This window comes from Musca domestica, unplaced genomic scaffold (assembly GCF_030504385.1).
Source record: "Musca domestica strain aabys unplaced genomic scaffold, Musca_domestica.polishedcontigs.V.1.1 25, whole genome shotgun sequence".
NCBI lineage: Eukaryota > Metazoa > Arthropoda > Insecta > Diptera > Muscidae > Musca > Musca domestica.
This window is the reverse complement of record NW_026712277.1, coordinates 10,496,015-10,518,417: the sequence shown is the minus strand read 5'-3', so window position 1 is coordinate 10,518,417 and position 22,403 is coordinate 10,496,015.

Here is a 22,403-nt window from a genome sequence, read left to right as displayed (position 1 = left end):
TACATGCAAGGTGAGACAAAAAACTGCAACAAAATTAAACGCCATAACTTTTACATTTTTATACCCTCAGCCATATGGCTACAGAGGGTATATATCATTTGATACGGCCAAAACGTGCCTAGTCGAAATAACGGTTTTAGACCCTAGGTCTCTTTGGACCAAATCCGTTTCAGAACATTTCGAGTCGATCTAGCGATGTCCGTCCGTCCGTCCGTCCGTCCGTCTGTCTGTCTGTCTGTCTGTCTGGCTGGCTGGTGCGCACGATAACTCTCGAAGGGAGTATCCAATTTGGTCCAAACTTGGTACATCGTAATATTTTTGTTAAACTTAGATCGAGTTCGGAGATGGGCAATATCGGTCCACTCCTCCTGGTACCTCCCCCACAAAAGTTCGAAATTTTCAAAAAATTTAATTTTTGCACAGAAATAGAAATTATAGTCCGATTTTGCTCCAACTTTGCAAATCTTAATATTTGAGTCAGTGTGAGGTCGGGTGTGAAAATGGAAAATATCGGCCCACTCCATCAAGTACCTCCCCCACAAATGGTAAAAATTTTGAATAATTACAACTCTCATAAAATGTGATGTAAGTGTCCGATTGTCTTAAAATTTTACACATCCCAATATTTATATTAACCCAAGGTCTGGTGTTAAGATGGAATATATCGGTCCACTCCTTCTGGTACCTCCCCCACAAAAGGTCGAAATTTTCAAAAAAAAAAAAATATTTTTTTGCACAGAAAGAGAAAGAATAATTCGATTATTCTGCTACTTTGCAAATCCTAATATTTGCAACATTGCTAGGTCTGGTGCGAAAATGGAGAATATCGGTCTACTCCTTCTGGTACCTCCCCCACAAAGGGTCAAAACTATAAATAATCACAACTCTCATAAAATGTGATGTAAGAGTCTGATTGTCTTGAAATTTCACACATCCCAATATTTATATTAACCCAAGATCTGATGTTAAGATGGAATATACCGGTCCACTCCTTCTGGTACCTCCCCCACAAAAGGTCGAAATTTGCAAAAAATATATTTTTTGCACAAAAAGAGAAAGGATAATCCGATTTTGCTCTCACTTTGCAAATCCTAATATTTGCATCAGTTCTACGTTAGGTGTAAAAATGGACAATATCGGTTCACTCCTTCAAGTACCTCCCCCACAAATGGTCAAAATTTTAGAATAATTACAACTCTCATAAAATGTGATGTATGAGTCCGATTGTCTTCGAATGGCGCACATCCCAATATTTATATTAACCCAAGCTCTGGTGTTAAGATGAAGTATATCGGTCCACATCTTATGGTACCTCCCCCACAAATGGTCGAAAATTTGAGATATATATTTTCTGCACAGAAAGGAAGCAATAATCTAATTTTGAAAAACATAACGCTCAAAGAAAGCGAAATAAGGATTAAACTCCTTTCAAATTTCACACATACAAATTATTTTTGCTAACACAAGATCTGTTTTGAAGATGATCCTATATATCTGCGAACAACTTCTGGTACCTCACCCACAAAGAGACACATTTTTCAATATTTTTATCTGTCATAAATTGCGAAACAACTCAGTGATTCTTTACAATTCCTATATCCATCTACTATAATAATATTTATATCATATTTATGTAGGTCCGATACGAAATTGACAATATTGACCCATTCTTTAAAAACCCACTCCATAGAGGGTGAAGAGGGCTGAGGGTATACATCTGTCGGCAAAGCCGACCGATACTTTTTTACTTGTTTTTTTTAATTTCATTAAATGAAAGCAAAAAATGTCGGAAATAGTATCAAATTTTAGAATAGGTTTAGATTTGTTCGAATTTTTCGAACGAATTATGGCCTTCAAACGGCCAATGAAACCGTCACACGCTGTCCGAATGTTGTTCTGCGTTATTTTGGCCCATTCTCGGTGAAAAGCTTGATAGCGGTGATCGACACTTTGGTATTTTTTAGTGCCAACCTTGCTTTCCAAAATACTCCAGACCCAATAGTCCAACGGATTGGTATCCGGAGATTTTGGTGGCCATTGTGCGCTGAAAATGAAGCGACGAACCTCATTTTGTAACCATTCTTGGCTGACGCTTGCTGAGTCCCGTTAGAATGTTGGAAAGCTTTAATGCACCCTCCAGAATATTTTCGCGATAATATTCGGCATTTATTCTGGTGCCACGGTCGATTATTACGAGCTGAGAGCGACCATCGGCTGTTATGGCGTCCCACATCATCACCATGGCCGGCGCTTGAGATCTGGTGTCTGGTGGCCAACCGAAGGTGCACATTTTCTGCTGACCTCTTTGGCAAGTAAACACGAGCGGATCATTTTGTTTACTTACAAACTACTGGACAACGAATGTTTTCTCATCGGAGACAACCAAATTCGACAGGTCACAACTTTCGGCCAAGAGAAGCAACTCTTGAGCTCTTTTGAGTCTATTTTCTTTCTGTTTCTGTTGCGGTGTAAGTTCTTGCACTTTTTGGAATTTCAATGGCTTTACCTTCCAAAAAGCCCCGAGCTCATTTTTCAATATTTGCCGAATGAAATATTGCGATATTTTCAGCTCATGGGCCATTTTTCGGCCACTGCGACGCGGGTTTCGATCAAGTCGCTTCTTTACTTTTCGAACAATTTCTGCTGATGTTGTTGTTTTCTTTTCTTTCTGACGTCGGGCTACGCTACCAGTATCACGGTAACGAGCAATAACACGAGTCACAAAAGATTTATACACATTTAAAAGCTGGAGTGCTCTAACGATAGCCACTTGTGAATTCCATCCTGAATTTTCTGGAAAATTCTCACCAAAAGGCTTTTGTACGCTTGTAAACCATATAATGAACTGTTACTGGAAAAATTTTAACAGCTGTCGGCTTAGAAATGACAGCAGTCTGAAGTTGGTTGCAGTTTTTTATCTCACCCTGTATATAAAGTTCCTCCTTCTCCCTGTCTTTTTTTTATTTTATTGCTGAGCAACAGATTATCGTCTGTTTCTTTTATGGAAAAGCCATATGAAAACATAAAGTGTTAATCCAATACATGTTGGGTGATATAAGTCGTCGACTACTCACTCCGACATAAACAAAACTATTTTGATTTTTAAGGATTAAAGATGTCCTTTGTTTTGTCATCAAACAGAAAAACAGCAAAAGTAGTGGAAATAAAATAATGCAACAGGATAATATTTTCTTTTCTTCCGTACAAATAAAACCCAGGGAGTTCTTAAAACAGAGAAGAAGAAAAATATATAACTGAATAAACACCGCATTCCCTTTGAGTGAAAGAGATGCGCCAGCTCCGTTGTTTGTTTAAAAGGATTAAAGGAATCGACAGATACGGTTAAATAAAAACATGGTCAAAGAAATGGATTTCAAAGAGACATAAAAATAAATAGGAAGTGGAAAAAAGTGATGCAAAGAACTGCACAGGAAAGCAAATGATGATCTCTCAATATCAATGGACCACAGCTGCGGAGAAGTAATTAACTCCATATGATTTTTTTTTCTCGAAAACAGAATTATGTGATGAAACCTCTTTTTAACCTCTCCCAGACTATTTTTTATCCCAGAAAAATAACCCAATTTATATAACCCAATCCATTATGATACCAAGGGCATGTTGGTCGGAATAACTAGTTATTTTTAGTCACTTAAAGTAACTATATCAATAGTTATTCACCGACTTTTAATGTCCAGAAAATAGCTTCTTACACCCTCGTTAAAATATTGGTTTATCCTGTCATCGATTTCAAATTAGCCATGTTACAAATTTTTTATTAACAAAAATTCCTTACTTTATTTTCACAAAGTTGACTTGCCTAGAGAGAGATCGGTAAACTATGTTGTTGATAACCATCCAAAAATATATTCATTGGTCTCCAGTTACACATATTCTTCACTCTGATGGCCATCATGATATGTGTTATGCTTTTGATGACTTTTCTCTTCCCATCTCAGCTCCAGTCAGTAGTAGTGTTGCTGGAGCCGTTACAGATTTTGTCTGCATTAAAATATAACAAAAAAAACGACAACAGCAACAACCATGCATGTACATAATCCTCAGATTATTTATGAAACAAGTAAAGATACGGCTGTTGCCTTTTGTCTTTTGCTTTGGCAATTTCACATTGGCCACTGCCACTGCTGCTGCCGCTTCTGCAGCTACCAACTAGCTGTTGGCTATTTCTCTGTAACTACCCAAAACTGCATTACCCTTGTCAGACACTCTCCTTTTGTAGTTTTGTCTGGCATGCAATGACAGATGTGCCCTCTACTTAGACTTTGGAATTTTGTCATTTGTTTCTTTGTTGTTGTTATTTTTGTTGTTTTTTGTTGATGTATCCATTCTTTTGTTAGTTTTCTGTTGCAATAAGTCCTGCTTTGTTTTTGTGTTATTTCATGTTTTCTATTTATTGTTCTAAACTGAAACAAGACTCGTAAGCAGAAACTATCAAACAAAACAACACCAATACCAACACACTCACTCACACACACGTTCACACAACAAAACAACTTCTGAGATTTAAGTTGGCATCAGTGATGTTGCCTTGACAGCATTTCACATGTGTTGATGTGTTAACATAAGCTCTTTTAGTTATCAAACGTCAGTGATGCGATGTGGGAGCTGTATCTACTTTTAGTTAAAGATTCCTATTTCCCAACAATATTGAATTAATTTTGAAATGAAAACGAAATATTTTTAAATACTTTTTAACAGCTTGCGAGATAATTTCTGCGGCATTCTTGGAACACTATTTCTGGTAAAACCATTTAGAATTAAGTTTAAGATATGGAAGATATATAAAAGACGTTCGCCAGCATACCACGAAAAAAGATGGATTCAAGGACATGGTGAGATTGCTACTGGAATGAAAGTAAGATGTGGGACATAAATCTTGGGGGGCATAAATCTTGTATATATAGAAGTCAATAAAAATAATGTGGGACGTTCAGCAATGATGTAGTCCATATTCGTACGGGATCTTTTTCGAACCTCAATGTTACGAGAAGCTACGTTTGAACCAAAAGCGAAGATTTCCTTGCCCACATTCGAGATTACAACTATTTAAAATGTTGCTGCTTTTTTTGAATTGGATGAGTCAACCAATGGTTTTTATTAAAAAAAAAATACTCTTTGTTGGGGTGATACCAAGAAGAGGTGTATATACAGGGTGAGATAAAAAAAACTGCAACAAAGTCAAACGCCATAATTTTTACATTTTTTTTAAATTTTATTGAATGAAAGCAAACAGTGTCGGAAATAGCATCAAATTTTAGAATAAATTTAGATTTCTTCGAATTGGTCACCTTTAGCACGAATTATGGCCTTCAAACGGCCAATGAAACCGTCACACGCTGTCCGAATGTTGTTCTGCGGTATTTTGGTCCATTCCCGGCGAAGCGTTTGCTTGAGGTGGTCGACACTTTGGTATTTTTTAGTGCCAACCTTGCATTCCAAAATACTCCAGACACAATAGTCCAACGGATGGGTATCCGGAGATTTTGGTGGTCATTGGGCGCTGGAATGAAGCGAGGAACCTCATTTTGTAAACATTGTTGGGTATCGCGTACTGCGGCCAAATGTTTACGTGCCCATGGCTTACATACACCCTACAGAATATTTTCGCGATAATATTCGGCATTTATTCTGAAGACATGGTCGATTAATATGAGCGGAGAGCGACCATCGCCTGTTATGGCGGCCCACACAATCACCATTTTCAGCTGATCTCTTTAGCAAGTAAACACAATCATTTCGTTTGTTTACAAACTGCTGGACAACGAATATCCTCTCATCGGAGAAAACCAAATTCGGCAGTTCACCACTTTCGGCCAAGCGAAGCAACTCTTTAGCTCTTTAGAGTCTATTTTCTTTCTGATGCGGTGTAAGTTCTTGCACTTTTTGGAATTTCAACGGCTTTACCCCAAGCCCATTTTTCAATATTTTCGGAAAGGAATATTGCGATATGTTCACCTCACGAGTCATTTTTCGGTGACTGTGAAGCAGGTTTCGATCAAGTCGCTTCTTTATTTTTCGAACCATTTCTAATGATGTTACTGTTTTCTTTCGTCCACTTCCTTGACGTCGGGCTACCAATATAACTGTAACGTGCGATGGTACGAGACACAAAAGATTTATTCACATTTAAATGCTGGAGTGCTCTAACGATAGCCACTTGTGGTTTTCCAGCCAAATATAAAGAAATCACACAATCACGTTTGGATGCCATCACAAAAAACTTTTATTCTGGAAAGTTCTCACCAAAATGCTCTTGTACGCTGGTAAAAAATTTAACGAGCTGTCACTGAAATAATTTTACCAGCTGTCGGATGAGTGGCTTAAAAATGACAGCAGTCCGATATTGGTCGCAGTTTTTTTTATCTCACCCTATATATCCATTTGGCTTATCTTAAGAAAACAATTCCTGAACTTCCCGCTATTGCTTATATCACATATTTTGAGTTCACATCCCCCCTCCCTTACCTGAGTATTTTTATTTATTTTTTTTTATATTTTTTTTATTTATTCATTTGTGGCTTTAATATTATATTCTATTGGTTTTTTATTGTTTTAAAAACCCACAAAAATATAAATGTGTAGTGTATGTGAGTGTATGCTTAAACTTTCAATTTTGAACTTCTGCCAAACGCTATCGTTTTCCTGATGAACTTCATTGATTGTTATTTGCATCAGTTATCATCATCATCCTCATCCATCCATCCATTCATCGGCCACGAATATAAAATATTTGCTTTTATATTTTTCATCATTTCGCCTGAAATTGGCCTAGATTTTTGGGGTATTTTTTTCATTGTTATTCAGTTAGAGAAAGAGGCATTGATATGCATATTTAATGAGAACACTAAATTTTGGCCAAATCAAATAACAGAGAAAAAAAAAACAAAAGGGTTATTTATATCCGAAATATAGCAACAAAACTGTAAAAAAAACAACAACATGCAATTGTATATCATGTGCAAATGGAAAATAGGTGGAGAGCAGCTCGGTGTTTTTTTTTCCGGAGAAAAGGCTTTTAGCAAATATTTACAAAATCAATTTATATCTGACCTCAATATCATTTTTCAATTTCGAATATTTCCAGCAAATAACATTTCAGCAGTGACATTTCAATGCCATTATGGTAGGCATAATGAAATGCGGTCACCATTTGTAGCACTTAAAACAGTTAAAATGAGTTTGAAACACACATAAAAAATGAGAGTGGTACTCTCATGATCCTCAAAAGATGCAAATGTATTTGGGGAATACAAATTAAAAAAGAGAGTACATCCGTACTGTATGATATATTGACATAATTTCTCCCAGCAAGAGAATTACTTGCCTTGTTAGAAGTAGAAATCTCTTACATTCTCTTAGAACATCTTAACTATGAAATACTCTTTAAGGGAGTGGGTATGTGATTCTCATTTTTAATTTCTTTTTGCAGATTTGAATTGTGTTTCATACCCAGTACAAGAATTACCATCTTCATTTCCAATTAGCCAATGCGTTACATTTTATGTGTCGCCTCTCACTATAAACTAAAATATTTCCATTCCCCCTCCCCCTTCTCTTTTTCCTTCTTTGTCGCCCATTTGTAGAGCATTTGTAACAATGACCAATTAAAAATAAATTACTTTGGTGATGACACTTTTGTGATAACCGCAAATTTGTTGAAATACCAAAAAAAAGAAAAACAAAACCGAAAATAATACCCAACTAAAGACTATCCTTCTTATGAAATTTGTGGACGACGACTGTTCGACTGGTACTTTTGTGTGTTAGCCATGGCCATCCATTGTTGGCCATTTAGACAATATCATTGTTGTTACTGGTGTTACTGCTTGCAATTCATGAAATACGAAAATTGCTATTGTCCAAATTCTTTGCAGCGTACGAAATGTACGGTTTCTAACAATTACCCCCCAGAAGATAATGTCAAGAGCCAGACTAACATATGATACTCCTTCCCCTTTGTTGCTTCATTTCGAAAAGCACACCCGATATTAAAAAAAAAACAATTCCATTGTCCAGCTGCAGATACCTACATTCGCAAACGCTCGCAAACTATTGTAAATGGCCAGTGGTCGTCTATTATAAATGAAATTACTAAATATCGTAGTCTGTAGTTCTGTAGAAAATTGAACAGACACATACATGTGCATGTCAGTGGGCCTCCACCCATTGCCATAAAATGCATATGAATGTGTGAATGCATGTTTCATATTGCCTTGAAATGCAGGAAATTAAACAAAAAATCCAATTGTCGTTTTGAATATTTGCAAAAGCGGGAATCTGTTTTGAAAGAAAGTGCTTTGCTGATATTAAGTTTTGAATTATTGATTTGCTTTCATTTAAAAAAAAATGTTAAAAAATAATTTTATTAGAATTTTTGCAACCAATTATTGATTTATGAGGTGTTTTTTTTTTTTTTTTTTTTTTTTTTTTTTTTTTTTTTTTGATATAAAGTAGACTTTGACATTTTCATTAAAAACTACAGTAGAAAATAAATCCTGTAAAATGGAAAATATTGTCCCTCTCTTTTAGGAAACAACAATTCCAATACTAGCAAATATCCGCTGATTCGTTAGCGAAAGTAATATACAATTTAATAGCATTTAGTCCTTTTTTATACCATTTAGTACGTATTTCTAAACCCTCTTCATTACCGAGACACTTAATACTCTCAGCGACCCTTGTACCAAAGTACACAATTCCAGCACTTTTCGTATACTCTGTGTGGTATGAATTTCCAAGTCCACCTCATTTTCTACACGCTACACATTCACAGTGATCCGTATACTAATATTCACAATTCTAGATCTTTTCCTACACTATATGCCACATTTAGTACCTTTTCGTACACTATATGCTACACATTTTCAAGTCCACCTTCATGTGATTTCTTTATGTTTGGCTGGAAAACCACAAGTTGCTATCGTTAGCATTTAAAGGTGAATAAATATTTTGTGTCTCATACCATCGCTCGTTACCGTGATACTGGTAGCGTAGCCCGAAGGAAGGTCAAGGAAGTGGACGGAAGAAAACAGCAACATTCATCAGAAATGGTTCGAAAAATAAAGAGCGCCTTGATCGAAACCCGCGTTGCAGTGGCCGAAAAATGGCTCGTGAGCTGAATATATCGCAATATTCTATTCGGCATTGAAAAATGAGCTCGGGGTAAAGCCATTGAAATTCCAAAAAGTGGAAGAACTTACACCGGAACCAAAAGAAAATAGGCTCAGAAGAGGGAAGTTGAAAATATGCACCTTCGGTTGGCCACCAGAACTCAAGCGCCGACCATGGTGATCGTGTGGGCCGCCATAACAGCCGATGGTCGCTCTCCGATCGTATCAATCGACTATGGAATATTATCGCGGAAATATTCTGGAGGATATATTAAAGCCTTGGGCATGCAAACATTTTGGCCGCAGACCTTGGACATTCCAACAGGACTCAGCTCGCGCCACCCAAGAATGGTAACAAAATGAGGTTCCTCGCTTCATTTGCAGCACATAATGGCCACCAAAATCTCCGGATACCACCTCAAGCAAGCGCTTCGCTGGGAATGGGCCAAAATACCGCAGAAGGCCATAATTCGTGCCAAATGTGACCAATTCGAACAAATCTAAACTTATTCTAAAATTTGATGCTATTTCCGACTTTTTTTGATTTCATTCAAAAAAATTTTAAAAAAAATGTAAAAAAATATGGCGTTTGACTTTGTTGCAGTTTTTTTTATATCACCCTGTACACTAACATTGGGCCACATGCAAAATGTTAAGATTCTAGTATCGGCCATTCGACTAGGCGTTAAAGAATCACTCAGTCAGTTTAAACTTATTTCACTCAAAATTCATGATTAAAGATATGTTGTCGTTAAAAAAATTTTTTTTTTTCTATTCAAAAATCAATAGCCATCACATTTCCATATGTTTTTCATAGCCAACAAGAGCGCTTTTTTATCACAATGAAATATATAATCTGATTGTTCAAACAGTTCCATTCTTCATTCATTCGCATTTTATTACGGAAATTTGATAGACAAATAAATACTTAACAATTTAATATAATTTGAAATAAAATAGTTTATTTTATTGTTGGCAAAATCAAAGAATCGTTTTATGACACCCACCAACTAACATTAAAACTTGTGTTATTTACAAATAACTCCACACTAAAATCTCTATTCTAATGCCTGAAAAAAAACACAATTTTGCAACGTCACTCTAATCATTCACGCTTACACTTGACACACAAAAATCGCACACAACAGCCATCATCATCATCATCGGCAGCAGCGACAGCGTCAACAATGGCAATTGACAATAAATACGTAAATTACATTAATTTTTATAAATCATTATGTGATGGCAAAGTAGCAGCATAAACAACAACAACAACAATAAATGACAATTCATAACAGCCACCTAACGAGGCAATACACCAACAATCATTGTCAACAGCGGCAAAATATCATTAAGAGTTAAATTGCTATCAAGCACCGAGTTAAGTGCTATCAAATTGCCCTCAGTGTTTGGATGTGTATGTGTGTGTCTCTTTATTCGTGTGGGTGTTTATTATCATAGTCTAATTCCATGTTTGTATGTGTGTGTGTCACTTTTTTGGTATTTTTATCAAGAGGCTTAAAGGTCTCTAACATGTCATGTGATAGTAATTGTTAGAATTCCATTTCGCTTTTTTGTTCTCTTTTTTTTTTGTCTACTATCATTGTTTGCAGGAGCAATAGCATCAGCAACAACAAAAAGTAAGCTTAAAGTATAATTAAAGGATTTGTGAAGAGCAATTAGGGCTTGTTTTTTCATGTTTTTGTATTTGTGTATGTGTCTGTGTCTCTCTCTGAGTGGTAATATTGCTAATCGCATATTTTAAGCCATTGTTCTCAGACGTCATTACGTATGAGTGATATTTGTTTTGTTATTTTAATTCGCATTACTTATACGCCCGAGTGATGGCACGAGAAGCAATTCATTGGCTTAGAGATAATAATATTGTGGAATGTTTTCAGGATGAGAAATATAATTTATGACGAAGAACCAGGACAGCACAAGGTACAGGTTGTAGATCAGTAAAATGAATTAAGTTGGCTTTAGTAGACCAGTAATTTGGACCTTTATGAACTAGCTGAAGAGTCTGAAATATGCTAAATTTTAATTCTTATTTTATACCCTCACCCATATGGCTACAGAGGGTATATATCATTTGATACGGCCAAAACGTACCTCATCGAAATAATGGCGTTAGACCCTAGGTCTGTTTGAACCAAATCCGTTTCAGGACATTTGGAATCGATCTAGCGATGTCCGTCAGTCTGTCTTCACGATAACTCTCGAAGGGAGTATCCGATTTTGTCCAAACTTGCTACAACATAATAATATTATCAAAGTTAGATCGAGCTCGGAGATGGGCAATATCGGTCTACTCCATCTGGTACCACCCCCACAAAAGACCGAAATTTTCAAAAAAAAACATATTTTACTGCACAGAAAGAGAAATGATAATCCTATTTTGCTCCATCTATGCAAATTCCAATATTTGCATCAGTGCTAAATTAGGTAAGAAAATGGACAAAATCGGTCAACTCCATCAAGCACCTCCCCCACAAAGGTCAAAATTTTCAATAATTATAACTCCTATAAAATGTGATGTAAGAGTCCGATTGTCTACAAATAAGAAACATCACAATATTTTTATTAACCCAAGGTCTGGTGTGAAGATGGGATATATCGGCCCACTAATACTGGTACCTCCTCCACAAAGGGGTCAAAATTTTGGATGTCCATGAAGCTCATAAAACGCGTAAATAACATCCGGTTCCATTCAGACATGGCATATCTCAATATTTTCATCAACACAAAATCTGTTACAAAGGTGGTAAAGATCGGAGCATTTTTCCTGGTAGTTCCCCCACAACAGGTCAAAGTTTTGAATAATCAAAATGATTATAAAATCTGAAATAAGCATCCGTTTCTCTTCATATTTTACATATCACAATATTTCTACTAGCACAAGGTCTGCTGTGAATATGGAATATATCGGTGGACTCCTTCTGGTACCTCCCCCACAACGAGTCAACATTTTGAATATCCATGATGCTCATAAAACATAAAATTAATATCCGATTCAATTCAGACGTTGCATATCTCAATATTTCTATCAATACAAGAACTGTTCTAAAGATGGTAGAGATCAGACCATTCCTCCCCCACAAAGCGACAAAGTTTTGAATAAACAAAACTGTTATAAAATCCGAAATAAGTGTCCGGTTCTCTTCATATTTCACATATCACAATATTTCTACTAACACAAGGTCTGCTGTGAAGATGGAATATATCGGTCCACTCCTTCTGGTACCTCCCCCACAACGAGTCAACATTTTGAATACCCCTGAAGCTCATAAACGCGAAAATAACATCCGATTCCTTTCAGACTTGGCACATCTCAATATTTCTATTAACACAAGATCTTTTATAAAGGTGGTAGAGATCGGACAATTCCATCTGGTACCTCCCCCACAACGGGTCAAAGTTTTCAATAACCAAAACGATTATAAAATCCGAAATAAGCATCTGATTCTCTTCATATTTCACACATCCCAATATTTCTACTAACACAAGATCTGCTGTGAAGATGGAATATATCGGTCCACTCCTTCTGGTACCCCCACCACAAAGGCTCATAATTTTGAATATCCATGAAGCTCATAAAACGTGAAATTAATAACCGATTCGCCACATCTCAATATTTCTGCTAACGCAACATCTGTTATAAAGATGGTAGAGATCGGAACATTCTTCCTGGTAGCTCCACCCACAAAGGGTCAATGTTTTGAATAACCACAACGATTATAAAATCCGAAATAGACTTCTGATTCTAGTCATATTTCACATATCCCAAAATTTCAACTAACACAAGATCTGCTGTGAAGATGGAATATATCGGTCCACTCCTTCTGGTACCTCCCCCCCCCCCCAAAGGGGGAATTTTTTCTTGCAATTTCGCCCATACCGATATTCTTATCTGTATTCGATAAAGTATGAAAATGGAATACTTAAATCTCCTGCATCAATAAATCTCTCAATCTTTATTAGCAATTTTTATTCAGTCATTATAAATGTATTGGCCCTCGTCGAAAAAAATATAAATCTCAATTTGGAACCCAATTTTTGTTCCATTATTGCCGATTTAAATTACATTTCGTTTTCAATGAATAGTAATTTCCATTCCCCCCACTTGGCATTTTAAATGCAATTCTAATAGCATTTCTCTTTTGACGTTATTGCCTTTTCAATTAACTTTGACATTTTCACCTTTTTTGCAGCAAAGCCAACACATGCACACACACTCAAATAAATGAATTCTACACATGAATACCTGTGACCCTAAATTCACACCCGATTAAACCTGGGGAAAAGTGAAAAGTGTTGCAAAATAAAATCACAACCTTTGGTCGACACCTTTTTGCGTTGACCTTTTTTGTGTGTATGAGTGTGTGTGTGTGTTTGCAGTGGTGGTCCGAATCAATAAACACCCCTTTGATGTAGTGGGAATGAAAACACACACACACAAGTATATGTATGTAAAGAGATGTATATGTATGTGTGTGCAATATTATCTGTAGTTGTCACAGAACTATTTTTCCACTTGATTTAATCACAAAATGTTTGATAGATTGCTTAATATCAATGATGGCCAGGACATGTAGACATACGTATGGTCGTTGTATGTAAAGCCACATGGATTCTTTGCAAAACCCAGGCAGATAGCCAGCCATTGCATGTAATCCAGGCCAATGAAATTGAAGCTTCATCAGGTGGTATGTCAACTTTTTTTCTTTGGTTTCTTTTTTTCGATATTATTTTTCTTCCCAGTATGTGATCTGTTATGCTTGAATGCCGATGGCTAGAGATTATCGGAAAAATGCTGGGTTGGTCCACCTTTTACTTCCTTTCGTTTTGGAGTCCTATCTTTTCTACGCCATTACCTGTTTTGTAGACATGCCGATTTATTGACACTTCATTGAATTGTAAAATGACAATTTTATGGCTTCAAAACAGATGTAGACTGGCCGACAAACAGAGAGACAGATTTTAAATGGAATTTTCTAACCCATCCCCCCTCAGGAAAGCTTATGCCATGCCTGCCTTCTGGTATTCCCAAGGATGGCCTCTTGCCCATCTGAGCGTATGCATTGTTTAATAATGAACCCGGCATGTTATTCTGTTATCCCATATCCATGGACATGGGACCATCATCAAAGGGATAACAAAGCCTTTTTAGAGACAAATTTTTCCATTTTGGTCCCATTTAACTGTCATTTGCATAATTCAATTGCTTGTCCATTTGTTGATTGCCTGCCTATGAACAGGCTCGGGATGTTGTTTACAACAAAAACACAAAAAACTCATTATGTTTCTTTCAAATTGGACTATTGATAAATGTCCTGTTGTTCGGGTATTGGGAACATGATGAGAGCAGGTTGTTGTCAATTCAGGAAAAAAAACTGTCGAGCAAAGATGTACGCACAGGAAAAAAAAACTTCAGTAATTTGCAAAAACATTCCCCCTCATCCCCCACAGCAGGGAAGGTTTTAAAAAAATATAGGAGGGAAAATTCTACTTCAAATTTTTTTTGAAATTTTTGGTTTTTATGAACTGTTGAAATTTAACACCATCAGGATATACGGGTCGGATAAAAAAACTGCATCAATGTCAAAAGCCACTATTTTTACATTTTTTTTTTTAAATTTTATTGAAATAGCAAAAATGTCGGAAATAGCTTCAAATTCTAAAACAAGTTTAGATTTGTTCGAATTTGGCTCGAATTATGGCCTTCAAACGGCCAATGAAACCGTCACACGCTGCCCGAATGTTGCTCTGCGGTATTTTGGACCATTCGCGATGAAGCGCTTGCATGAGATGGTCGACACTTTAGTATTTTTTAAGTGCCAACCTTGCTTTCCAAAATACTCAAGACACAATAGTCCAACGGATTGGTATCCAGAGATGTTGGCAACCATTGTGAGCTGGAAATGAAGCGAGGAACCTCATTTTGTAACCATTCTTGGGTGGCGCCTGCTGAGTCCTGTTGGAATGACCAAGGTCTGCGGACAAAATGTTTGCGTGCCCAAGGTTTTAATGCATCCTCCAGAATATTTTCGCGATATTCGGCCCATATTATGGCGGCCCACACCACACCATGGCCGGCGCTTGAGTTCTGGTGACCAAACGGCAACCGATGGTGCACATTTTCAGCTGACCTCTTTGGTAAGTAAACACGAGCGGATCATTTTGTTTGTTTACAAACTGCTCGACAACGAATGTTTTCTCTTCGGAGAAAACCAAATTCGGCAGTTCACCACTTTCGGCCAAGCGAAGCAACTCTTTAGCTCTTTTGAGTCTATTTTCTTTCTGTTGCGGTGTGAGTTCTTGAACTTTTTGGGATTTCAACGGGAATAGTCGTGCTCATAATTTTAACAGTTGTCGAACGAGTGGCTTAGAAATGACAGCAGTCTGAAGTTGGTTGCAGTTTTTTCATCTCACCCAGTACAAACTAAAATACCTGCAGCAAATTATCTTCTTTGAAATTTTCAATTAAATATGGGAAAGGGAAATCTTCTTTTTTTTTGGTTTTTCATAAGGATTTTAAAATGTACTTCATCCCACCCAAAATTTCGTTCCGCAAGTAAAAGTTCTCCCATTTATCTCCAACTCATTTATTCACTTTGTTTCGTTATTTCCAACAATAAATAAAATTAAGTACTTTATTACACAAAGGAATCCCGCATTGGCAAGCTCATCATACACCACCACTGCTTCTCGTTATTTGGCAATGTTTCATTTTCCATTTCTCCTCTCAATGACTTCAATTTCCTGCTGCGCACTCTGAGGTGAGATGCTTTCCGAACACCTTGATTCGATACGCTTTCGGGTATCAGTCAGTCAGTTATTCATTCATTCATTCACTCACTCAACCACTAACAAACTGGTGCAAAGTCCTTGGAGTATGGGTTGGTGTGTGCCTTATCCTTGTTGTATATATAAATTGGTAGTTATTCGTAAAAAAAGCTCCAACTGGAACAGGTATGGCTTATTTACGAAAAAAAACTTAAATTGCAATACACTTGAGAAGGGAAACGGAAACTCGTAGAAGAATATGAAACAAAAACAACCAACATTTTCCAAATTTCGAAAGTAATTTATTGCCACCAATATGTTTCACTTTTTTCCCTTTCACATTTCTAAGCACTGCCGTGTAATCGGATACCGAAAAAACAAATGAAGAAATATCAAAGATACAATTCGTTAAACCGGCAATTCTTGTAATATTCTTTGCTTTCATTCATATTTTCTGCTCCAGAAAAAAAGTTTTCCCCTTCTACCAGCCTTCTTGAAAGTACTTAAAAATATAACTGAACAAATAAATTATGTGTTTTGAAAACTCATTTCATGTTTGACTTTTCTTCGGAGAGGAAAAAAACAAAACATTTGAAAAGATTCCGTCGAAAAAAGGGGACATTTATCTTCTCATATTTCGTATTTACGTTTTCTTTTCAAGTCATTTTGGATGACTGTTCTATTTAACGCCATATCCTTTTTATGAGAGCTGTAAATCTGTCAAAAAGAAAACAATAATGTAAATATGGGAAAAGCAATGTAAATATCCCGAGGATAAGGTAAGACAAATTTCACTCAAACATGCTTATATGGTTGAGTTCCAAAAGTGAAATATATTAAAAACGCCAGATTTATCTGCAATGTTTTAATGAGAAAAGTTTTAAAGAGAAAACAACATATTCATTTATGATGACTTTTACAAATACACTTATGGTGTCCTAAGGATTTTCGCTTTTAAAGCATAGGCCACAAAAACGCCTTTGGGAGGCTCTCTCACCAAGACCTGCCAATGCATCAAAAAATTATAAATTGACTCTCTTAGTTCGCATTTACTCTCCAGAGTACATATTTTTGAGAGTATATATTTTTGCTCTGAGTTATTATTGAAATATTTTAGTTTATTTTTATGCCCTCCACCATAATATGGAGGGAATATCAAGTTTGTCATTCCGTTTGTAACACCACGAAATATAAATTATAGAACCCACAATACTCAGCGTTTGCAAATATCAGATCCCAATTCTTAGGGAAACCCTCCTTACCAGACCTTAATCAGACCATGGTAAATGATATAAGACAGTTAAGAAATTTCATATAGGCAAATGAATATCAAATACAACAGACCGTAAACTGCCCGCCCTCTTTAGAAAACCCTTAGTCTAGAGCGCACAACTGGCCTATACTGGGTTAAGTGTATGCCCAACAGGGCATGCGGCGAATTGCTTCGCCCCTCTTTTCAACATAATTCAACCTAGAACCCACAAAGTATATACTGGGTAAGATAAAAAAAACTGCAACCAACTTCAGACTGCTGTCATTTCTAAGCCACTCCTCCGACAGCTGTTAAAATTATTCCAGTGATAGCTCTTTATATTGTTTACAAGCGTACAAAAGCATTTCGGTGAGAATTTTCCAGAAAAAAAGTTATTCGTGATGGAATTCAAGCGGGATAGTGTGATTTCTCTACGTTTGGCTGGTAAACCACAAGTAGCTGTAGTTAGAGCATTCCATCATTTAAATGTGAATAAATCTTTTGTGTTTCGTACCATCGCTCGTTACTATGATACTGGTAGCGTAGCCTGACGTCAAGGAAGTGGACGGAGGAAAACAGCAACATCAGCAGAAATGGTTCGAAAAATAAAGAAGTGAAGTCGCAGTGGCCGAAAATGGCTCGTGAGCTGAACATATCGCAATATTCCATTCGGCAAATATTGAAAAATGAGCTTGGGGTAAAGCCATTGAAATTCCAAAAAGTGCAAGAACTTACTCCGCAACGGAAAGAAAATAGACTCAAAAGACCTAAAGAGTTGCTTCACTTAGACGAAAGTGGAGAACTGCCGAATTTGGTTTCCACTGATGAGAAAACATTCGGTATCCAGCAGTTTGTAAACAAACCAAATGACCCGCTCGTGTTTACTTGCCCAAGAGGTCAGCTGAAAATGTACACCCTCGGTTGGCCACTAGAATTCAAGCGCCGGCCATGGTGATGGTGTGGGCCGCTATAACATACGATGGTCGCTCTCTGTTCGTATTAATCGACCGTGGCATCAGAAAATTATCATGAAAATATTCTGGAGGGTGTATTAAAGCCTTGGGCACGCAAACATTTTGGCAATGGATACAAAATGAGGTTCCTCGCTTCATTTCCAGCGCTCAATGGCCACCAAAATCTCCGGATACCAATCCGTTGGACTATTGTGTCTGGAGTATTTTGGAAAGCAAGGTTGGCACTAAAATATATCAAAGTATCGATCAACTCAAGCAAGCGCTTCGCCGGGAATTGACCAAAATACCGCAGAACAACATCCGTTTGAAGACCATAATTCGTGCCAAAGGTGGCACGTTTGACTTTGGTGCAGTTTTTTTATCTCACCCTTTATACATCTAGAATTGTTTCAATCCTCTTTGAAAATAATTTTTTTTTTTGATTTTTCTATGTGAATGTCTCCTGACTCCCAAAGGGAAGAACCTTAGTTTGACTAAAATAAAAATTTTGGTATTCTATGAAAGAATTTTTGTTTCCTGGTTTCCTTCAATATTTGAAGGATTTCCAAAAATCCTCAGTGATTAAAAAAATCTTTTACTCCGATTTCATTTAAATCAAGGGGCTCAAAGAAACCTAAGAGGACTTCCCATTGAAAATTTCGTTGAAGACGAAGTCTATTGTAGAAATGCTTTATTTTTGTAGGACTGTAGTCAGATCACCTTATTCCTCAAAAAAGAGCCTTTATACAATAGTTGTCGTATCCAACGGAATTTTCCATAAGATGTCCTCTTAGGTTTCTTTGAGCCTTAACGATCTTTGATTTACGTTAAAAGTTTTGGCAAAAAAAGATTGTCCATTCTATACTGTCTGAGGAAAGTCTATTCTAAGAATATTTAGCGTTCCAAATAATTAATCCCTGTCCAGCTAATAGTTCTCTAAGATAATATGCAGATCTCTCAGATATGTCTTTCAAAAAATCTTTAAATCTTCTTCGTGAATATCTCTGAGCCTTTCTTTTCATTTGAGGTGGACATTTTCTTAAAGGGATAAAGCATATAATTTCATTTTAAGAGTTTTGGACAACATAATCGCCATAGTTTAAAGAGAGATCAACAATTTATCCAGTTTCATTATTTCCAAAACATATATTTCAATCAAATACTTCAACACTTGTCATTCGGCTAAATGTTTGCCATCAAACTCATTTAATTTAGTTATCTATGATCTGGCTGTCTTGCTGCCACAGCTTATCCTTTCAGAATTCTTACATACATCCTCGGAACGCCCACTGTTGCTACCAAACTACATCGAAATACGTAGGTTATGCCAAAAAAAATGTAACGCCTCTTGTCTTGGCATTCAAGCACTACATTTTCATGCAACAGACTTTAATTATCATAAAAAACCATTTTCATTTCCGATATTTTTTTCGGGCATTCATGGCCCCCTTGCCCCCCGACCTACCTCTTTGGCCATTGCATTAGTTTGTGAACTTATTTTGCTCTGGCAGATAACAAAACAATGCAAACGAAAACAATGGCATTTTATCTGTTTGTCAACGCCTTTTTACAAGACTCCGAGAAGACAAACGCCTTTTAATAAAACTTTCTTGGATTCTAAATCAGAGCGGGCCGCACTCGTTAAGAATAACAACAACAAAAAATACAAAAATATGCAAAAGAGACAAATTAGAATTGGACGGCACAAAAAAGCGACACAACAACAACATAAACCTCAGCAAAGCCCATAAAACTTGCAAAAAGCCAGGCAGACAAAAAAAACCCAAACTGCATGGCATGGCATGGCTGGGCAAGGCAAGGCATTCCAAAGGCATTCATTTGAGGTCCCACATTATTCGCATAATAAAATGAAGTTGGGAGCAAAAAAATAAAGAACCCACCACTGGTGGCTGGTGCTTGGAAATAAGCCAATTTAAAGGCAATAATGTTTTGTTTTTGCTGTTGTTGTTGTGTTTTTTCTCATTTTCCACAACAGTAGCCACAAAACCCAAAGAATATGCGACCGGCATTGCTTGGCCACTTGGATGGAACAACGAAAGAAACAACTCAATTCCAAGTGTAGATTACTTGCAGTGTGGCAAAACATATGGCCATAACTCAGTTAGTGGAGCAGAATCACAAACTTTGCTGATTCCAAAGTGTCACTGCAGGTGTCAGCAGCGTTGAGAATTTCAATGCATTTGGAAAAGGCTTCAAAGCGTGTAAATGCCGACGCTGTCAACAAAAATGCCTAGCATGCAATGCTATCAGCGCAACGTCCACCACTTGTCGCCACAGAGTGATAGGGCTTTTCAACGATTGTTTTTTTTTTTTGCTGTTGTTGTTGTTGCCGCTGTTGTTGTTATTGTGTTGTCGTATAACAAATTGTTTATATTTTTGCTTTTGCTTCAATAAATGTTGCCGTGCTTCACTTTATTTGCACTTTACCTTTTAATCAAGCCAAAGAACTGGAGTTTATTACAGGTTTAGGAGATTTGTCAAAAAAGAGGGTGGTATGATAAGTGCATGGTAATAAAACTACCCTGAATCGGCATATGGTCCGAATCTAACTCTACTTCGATCAAATATGAAAATTTGGATGACTGAGGTCGTACGTGAAATTCCAACAGGGTGTTCCCAAAGAAGTGTGATAATTTAGAAAATATTTAAACTACAATTTTCTGGAATTTATAGCTCTGCCAAGGTTGTTACGAATCCAGATGATCACAATTATAAAGAGGTATATACTTTAAAATTACCATAACTCCTTAAATATTGCCACTTCGAAGTTTTTATACCCTCAGTTATATGACTAGAGGGGGTATATATCATTTTTTACGGGCAAAACGTGCCTTATCGAAATAACGGTTTTATACCTTAGGTCTTTTTGGACCAAATCCGTTTCAGGACATTTGGAGTCGATCTAGCGATGCCTGTCCATCCGTCTGACTGGCTGACTGGTGCATACGATAACTCTCGAAGAGAGTATTCGATTTGATTCAAACTTTATTAATCGTAATACAGGATGAGATAAAAAAATATTTCTACAAAGTCAAACGCCATAATTTTTACATTTTTTTTTTTTTAATTTTATTGAATGAATGCAAAAAATGTCGGAAATAGCATCATATTTCAGAATAAGTTTAGATTTGTTCGAATTGGTCACCTTTGGCACAAATTATGGCCTTTAAACGGCCAATGAAACCGTCACACGCTGCCCGAATGTTGATCTGCGTTTTTTTGGCCCATTCCCGGCGAAGCGCTTGCTTGAGTTGATCGACTCTTTGGTATTTTTTAGTGCCAAAATACTCCAGACACAATAGTCCAACGGATTGGTATCCGGAGATTTTGGTGGCCATTGGGCGCTGGAGATGAAGCGAGGAACCTCATTTTGTAACCATTCTTGGGTAGCGCGTGCTGAGTGTGATGGTGCTGAGTCCTGTTGGAATTTCCAAGGTATGCGGCCAAAATGTGTATGTGCTTCAATACACCCTCCAGAATATTTTCGCGATAACATTCGGCATTTATTCTGATGCCACGGTCGATTAATACGAACGGAGAGCGACCATCGGCTGTTATGGCGGCCCACACCATCACCGTGGCCGGCGCTTGAGTTCTGTTGGCCAACCGAAAACACGATCATTTCACACACCAAAATCGGAAGTTCACCACTTTCGGCCAAGCAACTCTTTAGCTCTTGTTTTTATTTTCTTTCTATTGCGATGCAAGTTCTTGTACTTTTTGGAATTTCAATGGCTTTATCCCTTGTAAAAAATGTAATGAGCTGGAATAATTGTAATAGCTGTCGGACGAGTGGCTTAGAAATGACAGCAGTCAGAAGTTGGTTTCAGTTTTTTTTTTATTTCACCCTGTAATCATAACTCAAGGATGGGGCATACATCTGTAATTAGTTTTTAAAGAGGAAGGAAAGCATACTTAAAAATGGCCATAACTCCTTAAATATTGACATTTCGGGGTCTTAGCTACAATTTAAGTCCAAGTTGAGAAAATACATGTATGATTAAATTTCCCTCTCACCGAACTTAGTAAACCACACTCCTATTACATATACCTGTATTAGCATTAAAAGCCTGCATTATAATAAGCAAACCAGAAAAATGGCGAAAAGCAACAATTGAAACAATAACAACAACAACTGTTGTTTACTGTCAACTGGGTTGGTTCTAAATCTGCCACAATAGAAAAAGAAGAATTTTTTTATTCTTTCGAGTACATCATGTGAATACTTGAACGACTTACATACCTTGCAATACAATT